Below are 17,500 nucleotides of genomic sequence, written 5' to 3'. Positions count from 1 at the left end.
ACTGGCACACGCTACCCAGAAACCCCCCCTGATTAACTTAAAAGATTTTTTTCTGATCGCGGGTCACGATCGTAGCTCCGCCCACTCGCGGCATTTTACCCGCGATTCGCGGGCCTGTGGGGAGGGGATGTCATCATTCCAGGCAGGATCCCTAGTGCTGGAGAGAAGATTCAACGGGCTTCCTAGCCCTGCCAATAAGAGCCATAAAAGCAGGTGAATTAATCCATCAAAGCAGCAGTGTACACTGTGGTTGCTAACTTTTGTGTGTGTCTGTGTGTGTGTGTGTGTGTGTGTGTGTGTGTGTGTGTGTGTGTGTGTGTGTGTGTGTGTGTGTGTGTGTGTGTGTGTGTGGGGGGGGGTCGGGTAAAATAGGTCTGTGCATTATGGTATAGTTCAGTTATACACCCAGAACATGTGCACAGATGTTCATTATGAATCAGGACAGGAAACAGGGACAAGAGATCGCCCCAAATGTAGAGCCAAGTCAACCTTTTTCCCACCGGACAATAATAGTCCGGAAATCAGGGTTTTCTTGGACATGGTATCAAAAGAATTTGACCTGATCAAACATCGCAGAGAAAGTAAATACTACTACTTTCCTCAGAATTTGTCCTACGATGAAAGAGAAGCCCTGAGAGAGCCGAGAACCTGGAAGGATGTGGTAATTAAGCCATCCGACAAGGGGGGTAATATAGTGCTGTGGCCGATAGATATGTATGTGACAGAAGCTTTGAGACAATTAAAACAAACTACATGTTACAAAAAGCTGCTAAACAATCCAACGACCCGTTTCCATACAGAATACATCAGTCTGATTGGAGAAGCCTGGTCAACGGGTGTTATTACAAAACAGGAACATACATACCTTTCAATCAAAAATCCTAAGACACCCACATTCTATCTTCTCCCAAAAACACACAAAGATTTGAATAAACCCCCGGGGAGACCCATCATGTCGGGTAATGGAGGCTTACTGGAACAGCCGAGTCGTTTCCTCGATTTACACCTCCGGGAATATGTCTTACAATTACCTTCTTACCTGAAAGACACCTCGGACCTGTTACAAAAGATCAGTGACATCATATTTGAAGAAAATTTCCTACTGGTGACCCTTGATGTTGAAGCGCTGTATACCAGTATTGATCATCAGGCCGGATTAAGGGCGACACAGTTCTTTCTTGATAATGACGAAAAGGGTGATTTTGTCAACTTTCTATACAACCTACTGGCATTTGAACTAGAGAAGAATTATTTCACTTTTCAGGAACAATTTTACCTCCAGGTCAGAGGCACAGCCATGGGGGCGGCCTGTGCACCTACCAATGCAAATTTGTTTCTGGGCTGGTGGGAGAAGAAATATGTCTTCACGGATACCAATGATCTATATACGGAACATGTGATGTTATGGCTAAGATATATAGATGATATCTTTATCATCTGGGATGGTGACCAAGATCTCCTGGTGGAATTCATTAAACTTCTGAACAATAACGACCTGAATATAAAGCTGACACATACCATTGACCAGAAGACAATTTCCTTCCTTGATATTAATATCTACAAATCCAGTACAGGTAATCTATCGACCGAACTTTACCGAAAAGAAACATCAACCAATAGCCTCTTGTTCCAAACCAGTGCACATTTTCCGCCGACAGTAGAAAACATACCCAAGGGAGAATATCTGAGACTTCGGAGAAATTGCTCAGAAGATGCGGTTTTTAAGAGTAAAAGCCAGGAACTCTCTCATCGGCTACATGAGAGAGGTTACAGCAAAAGATCCCTGAAAAGGGCATACAAAGAAGCAATCAAGATACCCAGGGATACTCTAATTTTTCCAACTAAAACTCCCAAAAAAAATGATAAGATCAGATTCATCGGGACCTTTTGCCCGGAATGGAGACAGATCAAGAAGGCTATTGAAAAACATCTTCCGATACTTCAATTGGACAAGACTCTGGCACCATTGATAGACACTAACATACAAATGAGCTGGAGGAGATCGAGTAACATCAAGGACCTCCTAGTACGGAGCCATTTTCAATCAAGGACCACGAAATCAAATAACCTGAAAGGCACTTTCCCATGCGGACACTGCAAAGCTTGTCCACACATGTTGAAAGTAAATACTATATCAGATCGTTACGGTAAACCCATACCCATCAGACAATTTTTCAATTGCAGCACCCAAGGCCTGATTTACTGCATTGAATGCAGCTGTAATTTGAGGTATGTTGGGATGACGACCCGCAAATTCAAGGAGCGAATCTTAGAACATGTGGGAAATTGCCGCAATGCCGCCAGTGATCTCATACGAATGAGAAAACGGACCTCGGTGGCGAGACACTTTCATCTGTGTCACACAGATTACATGAAAGATCTCAAGGTCTATGGCCTGGAAAAAGTTCAGCTGGGTATCAGAGGAGGAGATCTGAACAAAGAACTTCTGAAGAAAGAGACAGAATGGATCTTCAAACTTAACACTTACAAACCAATGGGTCTCAATGAAAGCATAAATTATAGCGCTTTTCTATAACCAATCGGAAGATATGTCAATTCTCTTCTTACCCATTATTTTCAATAACCTAATAACTCTCCAGTCCCCTCCCCTCTTCATAACAGCATTCCCCTCTCTTCCCCGATGATCGCCCCTACACTAGCTAACCTGCTTACTTTAGCTCTACCAGGGTATACATCAAGATCTCTAACCAGATCTGATAACAGGTTATCCAGCCCTACAATCAGGTCCAATTTGGTACCCCTTACCTGGGGCCTAAGCGACCCTCTTATAATTTAATCGCACAATTATCAGAATAGGTATACATTCATAACCTCCAAAGAGAGACCTTGGGATCAACAAACCTCATAAATTTGAATCCATGGTAACAAGTTAACAACCAACTCCTTACCCCTCTACACTACTTACTCATTATCCACACAGTGGTCCCTACAGTATGCACTGCACCTGGGCCACACCCATCACACAAACCCCTTTTTTTCTCCTCACTTAGGTACACTATTCACTACACCAACCAACAGCAATACTTGGACATGCACACACATCCCACACATGTTTTGGGCACTTTGTCACAGTGATTTCAGCACAAAGGTTTTTTTTTTTTTTTTCCCAACAGTGTTTTTATTTTCTCACCTCAGCTCACAGCAATCCCAAGTCCCACATCACCTTACACGACATCCACAGTAGGCACATAACGCCAACCCAAGACCCATCACTTGATAGGCACATACACCACACACATTTATTTTCGAACTAGTAGACCCCCAATAATCCCCATGCCCCTAATTTAATGTCTTCAATTTAATTCATCCTTATTAATAATAGTTCTTCATCAGCCTCACTCACCAACACAACCAGGTCACTTAATATGCACGCTAGAGTCATTTCCCAATCTATACAATCACTCCAGGGTCTCACTTAGGACACTACATTCATCACAACAAGCGAGCCAGCAATTATAATAATTAAAAAAATAAAAAACAAGGGTAACTAATAACAATAATCCGGAACAAGCTATATAACACGCCACGTCTAGACATGGCCTTACTCTGCTTATTAACGAATACATAATAAACCTACAACTAGAGCTACTAGGGCACAACAAATTTCCATAACATGAAATATAATCCTCTTAATCCGACCCAGGAATAATCCCTCCATAATTACACAAGAGTATGAGACTTGATACCAATAGATATTACTCTATCATTCCTACCCGGACAGCCGGGATGACATCCTGTACCATTTTATATCTCACAGCAGGCGCTATCACACCAAGTACAGATATATGATGTTTCTCTGTACTCTTATACATATCTCTTTTCCCAGTTCTTTTGGTTCCTCCCTATCTTTTCCTCTTTCCAGTAATAATATGATTCCCTATACAGGGGCACAGTAAATGTATCCGCCCCTACTAAACTCTCACCTTCCGGTTGCCAGGCAACTAGACGCTCAGGCACCACCGGATGTTACGTATCGTCTCTGCCCGAAAGCCGGGGAGACGTGGTGATGTCATCCTCTGAAGCCGGGGAGATGGGGCAATGCCTAGCAACGGGACGCCCAGACATTTATTCAAAGACAAGCACCGTCTCCACCCGGACTACTAGGGAGGGACTAAAGGGCACCGGCAATGCGGCTATCAGAGAACCCGGAGGCGCAGTATCAAACAGCCAGGGTAACACGTTACACTCATATACAGGGATTCCCTCGTCCTTACGCCAGCAACATATAAACAATTTAAGGTAACCTAGCAACCAGCTGAAAGACGTCATTTCCGCGGGCCTGAGCATTCAGCCGGTAACCAATTATACGATTAATCCTTGATCCCAGTGATTGGCTGGGCTCTCACCAACAGGTATTTAAACCTGACTTATCATTCCAATTAGCAGCATTGGAAGTGAACAAGCCCGTAAAACGGGTGAAACGCGTTTTCCTCTTCTGACCACGGACATCAGGAGTATGAAGCAGATCCTCTTAACTCCAGACTGACCCAGGGACCTGGGCAGGGACTGGCATTTTTCGTAATTCTTGTATTTTTCCAAATTTTTTTTTTTTTTGCTCAAACCTGTCGTAATTAATATAACTTAAACACCTAAACCTATTCAGGTTTTCTTAGATAGACATGGTGTATAAAAAATGTTTTTTGTCTGCTATAGACGGGACATAACAAACCTACCTATTTTTTTCATGTCTTTTGGCTATCTCAATATTTTGTTATTATAGAGATAACAGAGAGCAGATGACATAAAATTTCTGGATTGAACACACCTCTCCCCAAATATTCTGCCTTTTTCAGTGCAACAGTCCCATAGCTTGGGTTACATTTATAATCAAACAAAATTTGTTAAAGGTTTTTTTGGGGAGCACTCCCCTTTTTTTGGTATATGCTCTACGGCCCTTTCAGCTCAATCTAGCCCATAACAGGGAATTTTGATATAACATATATATGTTTAATTCATCAAACAACTCATCAGTATTTATTGTAAATTACACCTGACTGTTGGTACATTTGATCTGTTAATGTTTCCTGCCTAGCGGTACCATATATGGCAGTTATAGGTGGAATTAATTGGTGTTAATTTAACATAGGCGATACTTCAGCATATATTGTGTGTGCACGCCTACCTTTAAATCTACCTTATCTTCATCTGCAGTCTTTTCTTATATCAGCGGACTCTCATTTATGATTCACAGGTGTAAACCTGCGTCTAACGTAGACAGCAGATCCGCATTTGCCCTTTCTCTGCAATCTTTATTCGGTGCACTCTCATTGGTGGGTCGATCAATTGCGTCAAAAGTTACTACCATACCCCACCGATAGAGCCCAATCTCGTCCGATCTTGGAAGCAAAACGGTGGCGGGCTGGGTCAGTACCTGTGAGGGAGACCCCCAGAGAATACCCGGTGTTGTAATAAACAACCCCCTCCGACCAGATACCAACAGCAGGATCACCACTTTCTCTCTATCCCCCTTTTTTTTGCCTTTTCCCTCTTTTCTTCTGTTAGCTAAAAAATTAGCTAAAATTTATTGTCTCTTAAACACGGGGGCAGTAGCAGGCAACCCTTATATATGTATACAATTTCTGTTACGACACATACTCCTGATAAGACTGGTCAGATTAATTATGACCCATTGAGGTCTCATTAAAACAAGCTTTGCTTGTACTGGTTGGTTAGGATTGGATATAGAACTACAGTGTCTATATCCCCCTACAAGTCTTTTTGGTGATTAGACTAACCAGAACATTTCCAAATTTTTTTAAGCACTTTCAGTGCAGATAGATAGAATATATCCTATTAACCTAACAAGGTGGAGTATAAGAGTGAGGATTTATTTTAAATGAATTAATAAAAGTTATGTTTTAATAAATTGTCATACAACGAATAACAAGAGTGCACCCACACAAGAGTCTTCTGCAAAATTGTTTTTTCTTTAGTCTTCTTTCTGACTCTGGGTGCACCACCAGGTATAAACAATTACAGGTAGTCTTACCATATATATATATATAAACTTAATTCTGGTTTAAGAATTATTTCTGAAACTTCAGGACTGGTGCGGAGTCACAACCCTGTTCATAGATGTTCATTATGCTCAGATCTGCCTATTTGTGCTAGAGCTCGTCACATAGGCCCTGAAACGTTGGTTATTTCATGACACCTCAATATACGATCGATTATTTGCAGGGGGCGCGTGTTGTGGCTGGGGGGGGGGGGGCTGTCTGCCGTTATGTGTAACAAGGGCACGCTGTCTGCCGTTATGTGTAACAAGGGCACGCTGTCTGCCGTTATGTGTAACAAGGGCACGCTGTCTGCCGTTATGTGTAACAAGGGCACGCTGTCTGCCGTTATGTGTAACAAGGGCACGCTGTCTGCCGTTATGTGTAACAAGGGGGACGCTGTCTGCTGTGAGGTGTAAAAAGGGGGACGCTGTCTGCTGTGAGGTGTAAAAAGGGGGACGCTGTCTGCTGTGAGGTGTAAAGGGCACGCTGTCTGTCGTTATGTGTAACAAGGGCACGCTGTCTGCCGTTATGTGTAAAAAGGGCACGCTGTCTGCCGTTATGTGTAAAAAGGGCACGCTGTCTGCCGTTATGTGTAAAAAGGGCACGCTGTCTGCCGTTATGTGTAAAAAGGGCACGCTGTCTGCCGTTATGTGTAAAAAGGGCACGCTGTCTGCCGTTATGTGTAAAAAGGGCACGCTGTCTGCCGTTATGTGTAAAAAGGGCACGCTGTCTGCCGTTATGTGTAAAAAGGGCACGCTGTCTGCCGTTATGTGTAAAAAGGGGGATGCTGTCTGCCGTAATGTGTAAAAAGGGGAATCTGTCTGCCGTAAGGTGTAAAAGGGTCTCTACCTGGTGTAGTGGTGCTACTGTGCGGCGTAATTTGAATAATGGAGACTACTGTGCACTGTTATAGGAATTGGTAATATTTTGTGGCCACACCCCATCCCCATGAAGCCACGCCCCTATGTATTTTTGCACGCGCCTATGGCGCGCACTGCCCCTGCTTTGCATGCAGGGGTGGTGCTCCGATGCGGTTTCTTGCACACGGTGCTAAAATGTCTATTTACGGCACTGTTGCTAGGTATCCATTTCTCTGGCCCTGAGCAGGTCCCCCTCACCAGATCCTCTCCAGGGGGGGGGCAAAGCATTTTGTCGCACCTGGGCCCACCGCTCGCTAGTTCCGCCACTGCACACAAATATATATAGAAACAGATATAACAATGCACAGTAGATACTGGATGTATCTCTCAGAACACTTTTCTAAATGTTCAGGCAGAAGCACACTTGATCTTAACTAACACTGTCTAAAATGACATGTAGAATACTTAAGTGACTGTAAAATCACAGCGCTGGTGATGAGGCAGGCGGATTTACAGAGACTTAGCCCAGCAGTCCAGGAGACCAGACGCAGCTATGAGAAAATGGCACCGAAATCTCAGTCAGGTAGTGAGGGAGAGTGATAAGTAGCTCCTCACCACTGGGTACAGTGGAACCTATGTAATACAGATTTCTTAAAATCCAACCTGTGCTCCCTGCCCTGGTGGATATAGTGGGGTCCCTGTGCAGTACAGTGTCCACGCCAGCGTTCCAGTCAGTCTCCTGGGATCCGTGACTGGAACATGATTTACCGGCAGGTCCCACCTGGGGACCCTCTTACTCTTACCTCCTCCCTGATGTGCAGCCATGCGATCCTGGAGAGCATCAGCGGCAGTGTGCCTATGAACCGGTGCGCCTCCGCTGCAAGTACCCGGGAACCGGCCGCGGGAGTATGCAGCGCTGCTGGGGAGGTGTTGGAGCCGCAGCACAGCATGTCAGAATGAAACAAAGTGCTGCAGCCCTTGAAGTATTCTAAAAAAAAGCTCTTTTCAGGGCTGCCTAGCGCAGCCCCCTATTAGGTGACCTGCTCTGCAAGCACAAACCTACAAACTGAGCTCCAGTGCCCAGAGGTGGGGTTATAGAGGAGGTGGTGCAGTGCATCCTGGGAACAGTCAAAGCTTTAGGCCTGTTGGTGTCTTGGATCAAGATCCAACTCTACACCCAAATGTGTTCCCTGTGGAATCCCTGTGTACCCCACTGCAGAAAATATATTTCTAATATAAGGGTCTATTCAGACCTGGACGCAGCTGTGTGTTTGTACGCAGTGGCTGAATCCTGGGGTCTGCACACACGCAGCATCTATAGTGTGCGAGCTTTCACAGCCACAAGGTGACAGTGGCTGGCGATCAAACCAGCGTTTTGCGAACATGGTGGGCAAAACAGGGGCGTTTTCGTGGCGACTGCGTGACGTCACATGCAGCCACTCAGAGAAAAAATGCAATCAGACCACCTGCCAGCGCAGGCAGGGGTCAAACTCAAATCGATTTGTTTGCAATTAAATTGCAAATGCATTGTGGGGCCAGCGCCACACACATGCTGGCCAGTACCCATCACGCAAGTAGATGGACGCAGATCTTGCTGCAGGAAGTAAGATCTGCATCCATCTCTGAATAACCCCCATAGTCCTTGTATTTTTCATATACTTTATATAATCAAAACTCTGGTGTATACATTAGTATGTCAGGAAGGGCTCTGTATCCGGTTGATAGATAGTGTCTAGTTAGACAGTCAACAGGGTCAAAAGGTCGACCGGGTCAAACAGGTCGACATAAAAAGAGAGACAATTTTTTTTTTTTTTTTTTCCAATTTAACATTTTTGGACTATTTCATACCTTCTCTATCCATGTCTGCATAGAGTTGGTTATAAACCTTGTGGCGAGCGAAGCGAGCCCCGCGAGGGGATGCCTTTCTACAATTGGTGGTCCCAGATGACAAAACTATCCACACAAACCACAAAAATGCAAAAAACATGGTGTCTACCTTTTTCATGTCGACCTTTTGACCATGTCTACCTAATGTCTGTCTAACATGTGGTGTCTATCTATTGACTGTCTAACTAGACACTATGGGGTATATGCAATTAGCGGCGAATCGCGGCAAATTATCGCCGTTTTTTAATTCGACACAATTCGACCGTCCAATTTCGGCAAGTGGTTGCCGAAATTCACCATATTCAATGGAAAACGGATTCGACAGTCCTGCGGGCGAAAAACGGCCGATTTGCCGGATTTTGCCGCGATTTAAAAAAACGGGGAAAAACCCGAAAAAAAATGGCGTGGGGTCCCCCCTCCAAAGCATAACCAGCCTCGGGCTCTTCGAGCTGGTCCTGGTTCTAAAAATCCGGGGAAAAATTGGACAGGGGATCCCCCGTATTTTTAAAACCAGCACCGGGCTCTGCGCCTGGTGCTGGTGCAAAAAATACGGGGGACAAAAAGAGTAGGGGTCCCCCGTATTTTATACACCAGCATCGGGCTCCACTAGCTGGACAGATAATGCCACAGCCGGGGGTCACTTTTATACAGTGCCCTGCGGCCGTGGCATTAAATATCCAACTAGTCACCCCTGGCTGGGGTACCCTGGGGGAGTGGGGACCCCTTCAATCAAGGGGTCCCCCCCCCCCCAGCCACCCAAGGGCCAGGGGTGAAGCCCGAGGCTGTCCCCCCCCATCCAAGGGCTGCGGATGGGGGGCTGATAGCCTTGTCAAAATTGAAAGAATATTGTTTTTCCAGTAGTACTACAAGTCCCAGCAAGCCTCCCCCCGCAAGCTGGTACTTGGAGAACCATAAGTACCAGCATGCAGGAGAAAAACGGGCCCGCTGGTACCTGTAGTACTACTGGGGAAAAAATACCCAAATAAAAACAGGAGACACACACCGTGACAAGTACAACTTTATTACACACTGCCGACACACATACTTACCTATGTTGACACGCCGACTGCCACGTCTCTACTCCGACGATCCGGGGTACCTGTGTAAAAAAAAAACCACTCACCTGATCCAGTGTCCAGAGATAATCCACGTCCAGAGATAATCCACGTACTTGGCAAAAAAAAAAACACGAATACCCGACCACCGGACTGAAAGGGGTCCCATGTTGACACATGAGACCCCTTTCCCCGAATGCCAGGACCCCACGTGAGTGCTGTCACTGAGGTCCCTTTAGCCAATCAGGAAGTGCCACGTCGTAGCGCTCACCTGATTGGCTGTGCGCGTCTTAGCTCAGACAGCGCATCGCACAGCTCCCTCCATTACTTTCAATGGTGGGAACTTTGCAGTCAGCGGCGGGGTTACCCGCGGTCAGCCGCTGACCGCGGGTGACCCCACCACTAACCGCAAAGTTCCCACCATTGAATATAATGGAGAGGCTTTGCGATGCGCTGTCTGACAGCTCTTTCGCGCACAGAGCCAATCAGCAGAGTGCAAGGACGTTGCACTCGCTGATTAGCTGAAGAGACACTTCTGTGACAGCTATCACGGGGGTGTCTGCATTCGTGGAAAGGGGTCTCATGTGTCAACATGGGACCCCTTTCAGTCCGGTGGTCGGGTGTTCGTTTTGTTGTTTTGACAAGTACGTGGATTTATCTCTGGACCCTGGATCAGGTGAGTATAATTATCTTTTATTTTCAGGTACCCGTGGATTCTACTTGGAGAAGAGGACCGACTGCTTCGTGTCAACATAGGTAAGTATGTGTGTGTCGGCAGTGTGTAATAAAGTTGTACTTACTCCTGTTTTTATTTGGGTATTTTTTTCCCAGTAGTACTACAGGTACCAGCGGGCCCGTTTTTCTCCCGCATGCTGGTACTTGTGGTTCTCCAAGTACCAGCTTGCGGGGGAGGCTTGCTGGAACTTGTAGTACTACTGGAAAAAATATTATTTCAATTTTGACAAGGCTATCAGCCCCCCATCCGCAGCCCTTGGATGGGGGGGGGGGGGGGGGGGGAGACAGCCTCGGGCTTCACCCCTGGCCCTTGGGTGGCTGGGGGGGGGACCCCTTGATTGAAGGGGTCCCCACTCCCCCAGGGTACCCCGGCCAGGGGTGACTAGTTGGATATTTAATGCCACAGCCGCAAGGCACTGTATAAAAGTGAACCCCGGCTGTGGCATTATCTGTCCAGCTAGTGGAGCCCGATGCTGGTGTATAAAATACGGGGGACCCCTACTCTTTTTGTCCCCCGTATTTTTTGCACCAGGCGCAGAGCCCGGTGCTGGTTTTAAAAATACGGGGGATCCCCTGTCAATTTTTCTCCCGCATTTTTAGAACCAGGACCAGCTCGAAGAGCCCGAGGCTGGTTATGCTTTGGAGGGGGGACCCCACGCCATTTTTTTTCTGAATTTTACCATTCCATCTAAAAAAAAAGAATAAAAAAAAAATATTTTAAAAAATATATAAATAATACTTGTGCCTCCAAAAAAGACAAACCAAGTACCTAATCCCTTCTAATATAAATAGATATGCTATTATCAATAAAAAAAAACCACACAAAAAAAAAACATGTTTTAAATTTTTTTTATTAGTTTCACCCACCAAAGTGTGGCGGATTGAAAATGACGAATTTACTGTCTAAAAGCACTGTTGTCGAATTTCCAAACTTCAATTGAATATACTTTGGTCGAATTGCAGCACTTGTATCATTGCAGAAAAGTCGAATTTGACAAGTGTCGAATTTCAAAAAGTCGAATTTTGAAAGTCTGTTTTTTTTGACGGAAAGTACTGAATTGCATTGACGATTTGTTTTTTTTTGGCGAAAAAGTCCTGAAATTTGACAATTTCGGGAATTCGACCGCAATTGCATATACCCCTATATCTTTTATACCACACCCCTCTGCCTCACCTCACTGTCTGCTACATATTGAAGCCTATAACAGACTAGCATAAAACAGCGGCACATTTTCCAAGTGCTTACATAAGCATCTTACAAGGCAGCTTCCGCCTTTATGCTGCTATTAGCTCAGCAGTAACAGACTTGCTAAACTTCCTAACATAGTAGGTTTCTGCTTTCCCTCCAAGCTCACAGTTAATATGCACTTACAAGCTGCAGAAATCCATATGCTGTCCAGAAGTTAATACCGAGGCTACAGTGCTGCATGAGAATGGTGGAAGGGGGATTTGATGTTACATGCTAAGTGCTCACCAGGCACACCAACTGGAAACACTTTTAAAAGGTGTGTAGACTTCAGGACAAGGACAACACCTTTTAAATAATTAGCCACCAGTTATCTCTTGTACTGTTATTTGTTGGTTGGTCAAAACTCCAAAGAACAACAAGGTTCGAACAGATCCCAGATACAGTAAAGTCAGTGACGCGCTGAAGCAGGCAGTGTAGGGAGTGCGCTATACTTGTCTACTTTTGAAAAAGCATTTCAGGAAGATTATGAAACACCTGTCAGCGCAGATGTGTATTGCTACATTAGAGAGGGGTCTAATACAGTATGCCGATGCTCAGGATCCCGGCGCCAGGATCCCGACCGCCGGTATACCGGCAGCTGGGCGAGGGCAAAAGAGCCCCTTGCGGGCTCACTGTGCTGCGGGCATGGTGGCACGCTAGACTCGCCACACTATTTATTCTCCCTCCAGGGGTGTTGTGGACACCCCAAGAGGGAAAATAGTTGTCGGTATGTAATTGAGCCCCAAACTTAGTAATATCTACTTGTTCAAGAAAAGACACTGATATTTTTCAGGATTTGTTTGTATTATTTACAAGAGGTTCCATATACTGTAAGTGGCCAAGAGAAACCTTATTTAATATGCATGTAGCCATGGGGACTACAGTGCCTTATAACCAATGCAGGAAATGGCACTCAGCCCATTTGAATGTATGTATCTCTGATATCTCCCCCCCTCCCCCCCCCCCCCCCCCTCCCCAAGAATGTAACCGCTGCATAATAGGGAGAAGGTGCAATCAGGGAGTTTGCTACTATATCAGGGAGTCTCCAGCAGAATGCAGTAGGGTAGGCAGCTATGGAGGGGGCACTGATGCAGCCTGCCCTGGATGGGCTGGTTACCAATGACCTGCTGTTCAGTGCTGGGAATACTCAGATTAGTCCTCAGAAACAAGATTGCCACACAGAACCGTAGCCTCCCATGCTGTCTATACCAGAGGATGTGTGCAGTGCTACATGGAGAACTGGCTCTTAGAAGACCCTCATATCTCTCTATAGCACCCAAGAGTTAAAGCATAACCTGCATTCATATACGTACCTTGGATTACATATTTTACTTGTGGATAACAAATTAAATTCCCTCATTGGATTAAGGACTTTTCCCATGGATTGCAAAAGAATTGGTCTAAGAATAACATCATTTTTATAAATAAACTGACGAGTGGGGTGTTTTTATGTCACTAAAATGTTTGATTTAGACATAGTGATTTGTTTACATTGTAACGCTATTTTACAAAAGCAATGGTCTAATGCTCCTTTACCATTATAATGCACCACTGCAGTAGCTACATTGTCATTCCTGGGTTGCTAGTTTTTCATATGCAGTGGCGGCTCCTACCTTTAGGCTTAAGGGAGGCTGCAGCTGCGTAGATACTAGATACTGATTGCACATGGTACACCACATCCAGATAATCTACTTTAAATTATCTTCAACATAGAAACCTAGAATTTGATGACAGAGGAATGTAGTCTGCCCTAAACACACAATAGGGATCCTATAAAAAGCATGGGAAGAATATACAGGTTGAGTATCCCATATCCGGAATGCTTGGGACCAGGAGCATTCCAGGTATGTGATTTTTAGGGATAACAGAATACCTGTTATACGGATGGATCGTGGGGATCCGCAGCGAGTCAGCAGGGTGGGGGGGAGGGATCCGCGGCAGGTGACTGAAGGAATGGCTCCAAAGCCACACCCCCACCAGTCTGATTGCCGCAGACTTCAGTGACGTCATAACACCGGCCGCGTCATTACATCACTACAGGGACAAAATATTCAGATTTTCAGAATATTTCGGTTTTCGGGTATCCAGATAACAGACACCCAACCTTTATATACTCCCAACAGGGTCGTGGTGGGAATCAAAGCATGACCTCAGTGCTCTGAGGCAATAATGCCAACCATTACACCAGCCATACTGCCCCACACTGTGAGGTGCATGTGCAGTACGACTTTAGTCGCACAGAGGAAATCGCAGTTGAAAAGAAAAATCAACCATTGCGAGTATCATGCCCAATGTGTGCTAAGGATAGGGTAGTTCACTATGTATTCACTATTATATAAATAAGTTACATCAGATATAAACATTAATTGCTCTGTTATAAACACTTTTTTTTTTACAGCAGTGGCTAAGTGTACTACAATAATTTTCCTTATTTTGTTATAGGATTAATTTTCCACCTGTCAGCGAAAACTGGAAAATTAGTCCTATAACATTAGTAAGGAAAGTTATTCTATTACACCTAGGAGTGAATTCAATTGCCGGCAAGGGGGGGGGGGGGGGCATTTCAACGCCAGTAACAGCAAACCGATTCGCACTGCGTTGCCTAACAGATTCGTATACCTGTTTACCCAAAAGTGCTTTCGACCCTATGGAGTAGCAAACCCTTTTGAGCGAGAGCCTGCTGCCGCAAAGTGTGGCAGGTGTGAATTATATTCGGTCGGGCGGGGTACGCCAGCAATTACATTCCCCCATAAACCACTAGTTAAAAAAATAAAATAAATTGTAGCTGCTGTGGCTTTGTTAAATATCCTTTTCAGCATATAATAAACTAAATTAGTCAATCCATTTTTGCTCATGCTCAGTGAAAAGCTTCTAGAGCTGCACAGTCTGCAGCCCATAAAAGCACATTATTGTCAATGAATTAGCACAGTGTGACATACTTGCCTACACTCCCAGAAGTAGCTTGATACTTCCAATTTTTGGGGTACTTCATGCACCACTGGAAGAAGCAGGCAAATCTCTTGCAACATGACACTTCCTAGGTAAGTGGACAGGATGGGGATATAAATAGGAGAGGACGGCTTGCGAGGCCAAGGAAACGGTCTTGCGATGCAGTCCTTGGCCTCGTCCCTCCCGGAAAAGGCGTTCGCATCCCTGCGATGTGATCGCAGGTCCCTTCTGCACATGCGCAATTTCTCAACAATCGGGAAACTGCGGGTTGGATTGCAATTGTGATCCAACCTGAATTAGGCCCACTATCCGATTTTATCCAATTGCTCTGTGCCACTTGGTTTCTAGTCTAGACTCATCCTCAAATATGCCACACCGTGCCTATAATTGCCTGCATATGGCATGCAGAAAAGCAGCATTTCCAAACATGGTTTACACTAACATACCTTATTTGATAATCACAACACCAGTAGGTAATGGCCCTAAATCAGGCATATCCAAACTGCGGCCCTCCAGCTGTTGAGAAACTACACATCCCAGCATGCCATGACACACCTTTAGCATTCTCTGACAGCAAATCTGCGTCAGGGCATGCTGGGATATGTAGTTTCACAACAGCTGGAGGGCCACAGTTTGGACATGCCTGCCCTAAATGATAAAGGTTATTTCTGTCTTTGAAGGGATTGGGTAGACATTTTAAACACAACACATCTGACACATTGGGGCAGATGTATTAAGCCTGGAAAAGTGATAAAGCAGTGATAAGTGCAAGGTGATAATGCAACAGCCAATCAGCTCCAATATGTAAATTGACAGTTAGGAGCTGATTGACTGGTGCGTTATCACATTCCACTTATCCAAGCTTAATACAGCTGCCCCATTGTAACAACCTAAGATGCAATCAGACTTAATGGGCATCCAAATCTAAGCTAAGTTTTTCGTTTCACACTACAATGTGAGACCTGAGAAGTAAACAAAGTATGTATTCTGTTACAGTGAGAGCCAGTTGCTGGCATGCATAGTCCATGTAAAGACTTGTCTGCTAGAAAGATTAGGCGCTATACTCTAAACACCCAGGTAGCACATTCCTTTCACAAAATATGCTTTAATGTCTGAAATACTTTAAAAACAGTTACTGTCTGTATATGCATACTGCTACACTGGATTACTTGCATTTTCTCATATTGTAACACAATGATCCTGCAGAATTGCACAGCAACAACCAAAAGAGGGAACCCACATAAGTATTTGGGGGGAAGAATTTATGGGGTTTGGGTAGGACTAATATAAAATGCGCTGAAGATCGTACTAATAGGCCACACTAACAATTCCTATGTTTTATACCTTATTACCCAACACGTTTTATTCACTTTAAAAACTAGATAAAGAATATGCATTGAGTTGAATCCTATTTGCTATGCTAATCTTTGCATTTTAAGATTAACCCTTTCCCATGTTCCTCGGGCATATCTCCTAAGCATTTAGCACTTTCGCTATGACACAGGCAAATGCCATTCTACAGCTGGTGCAACATATCCTTTATTTTATTTTTTATAATAAAGCAGTATATGGTGGCACGGAACAGTACACAACTGCACCAAATGTTTGACAACATACATGATAGCGAAGCAGCCATACAGGAGCTAAAAATCGATCATGTTATGTTCACACTTATGGTCGCCATACAAATCTTTTTATTATTAAAGAATGACTTCCTTTTGGATTGTGATACCTACAATGGAACTGGTGTACAACCTAAAATGCCTTATATTTACCCTTGCATGTCGAAAAGAAACACTACATACAGTATAATATTTACATTTTCCTCATTCCCCGGCACACTGTTCTATGACAAAAATAAAATAGGATTTTAATACCTACCGGTTAATCCTTTTCTCTTAGTCCGTAGAGGATGCTGGGGTCACTTCAAGAACCATGGGGTATAGACAGGATCTGCAGGAGACATGGGCACTTTAAGACTTTCAAAGGGTGTGACCTGGCTCCTCCCTCTATGCCCCTCCTCCAGACTCCAGTTTAAGAAAACTGTGCCCAGGGAGACGGACATTTCGAGGAAAGGATTTATTGTTAAACCATGGTGAGTCTCTTACCAGCTCACACCTAAAGCATGCCGCAGAACGTGGCATTCAATAGAACACAAGCCAACGGCATGAAGAATTTTCAGCACTATGCTGACAAAAACCGTAACACAACCTGTGTGTAACCACAACCAATAACTGCAGCTACAGTACGGACTGGGACGGGCGCCCAGCATCCTCTACGGACTAAGAGAAAAGGATTTACCGGTAGGTATTAAAATCCTATTTTCTCATACGTCCTAGAGGATGCTGGGGACACTTCAAGAACCATGGGGTTATACCAAAGCTCCAAAACGGGCGGGAGAGAGCGGATTTCGGTAACTGCAATCCAGCCGTGGAATGAGCATGCTGAATCGCACCACAGATCCAGCGCGCAATGGTCTGCTTGGAAGCAGGACACCCAATCTTTGTCGGGAACCTACAGGACAAACAGAGCCTCTGTTTTCCTAATCTGAGCCGTCCTGGAGACATAACTTCAAAACTCTAACCACATCCAGAGACCTCGACTCGGCGAAGGCGTCAGTAGCCACAGGCACCACAGTAGGTTGGTCCATGTAGAAGGAAGAAACCACCTTCGGTAGGAATCGTTTACGAGGTACCAACACTGCTCTATCTTCATGGAAGATCAAATAAGGCCTCTTGTGAGATCAGACCGTTAACTCAGACACTCTAC

At 44.8% G+C, this 17,500-nt stretch overlaps 1 protein-coding gene and 1 pseudogene across 2 annotated transcripts in view; one reads left to right on the top strand and one right to left on the bottom strand.

Moving 5' to 3' along the window:
- Positions 1-17,500, bottom strand: part of LARP6 (La ribonucleoprotein 6, translational regulator) — a 174,722-nt gene that overhangs the window by 42,661 nt on the left and 114,561 nt on the right. The window lies entirely within an intron of this gene.
- On the top strand, positions 5,315-5,433 carry LOC134937638 (5S ribosomal RNA; annotated as a pseudogene).

The sequence above is a fragment of the Pseudophryne corroboree genome, chromosome 6 (assembly GCF_028390025.1).
Source record: "Pseudophryne corroboree isolate aPseCor3 chromosome 6, aPseCor3.hap2, whole genome shotgun sequence".
NCBI lineage: Eukaryota > Metazoa > Chordata > Amphibia > Anura > Myobatrachidae > Pseudophryne > Pseudophryne corroboree.
Note: the sequence above shows the minus strand (reverse complement) of the source record. Positions and strands in the feature narration are given on the sequence as shown.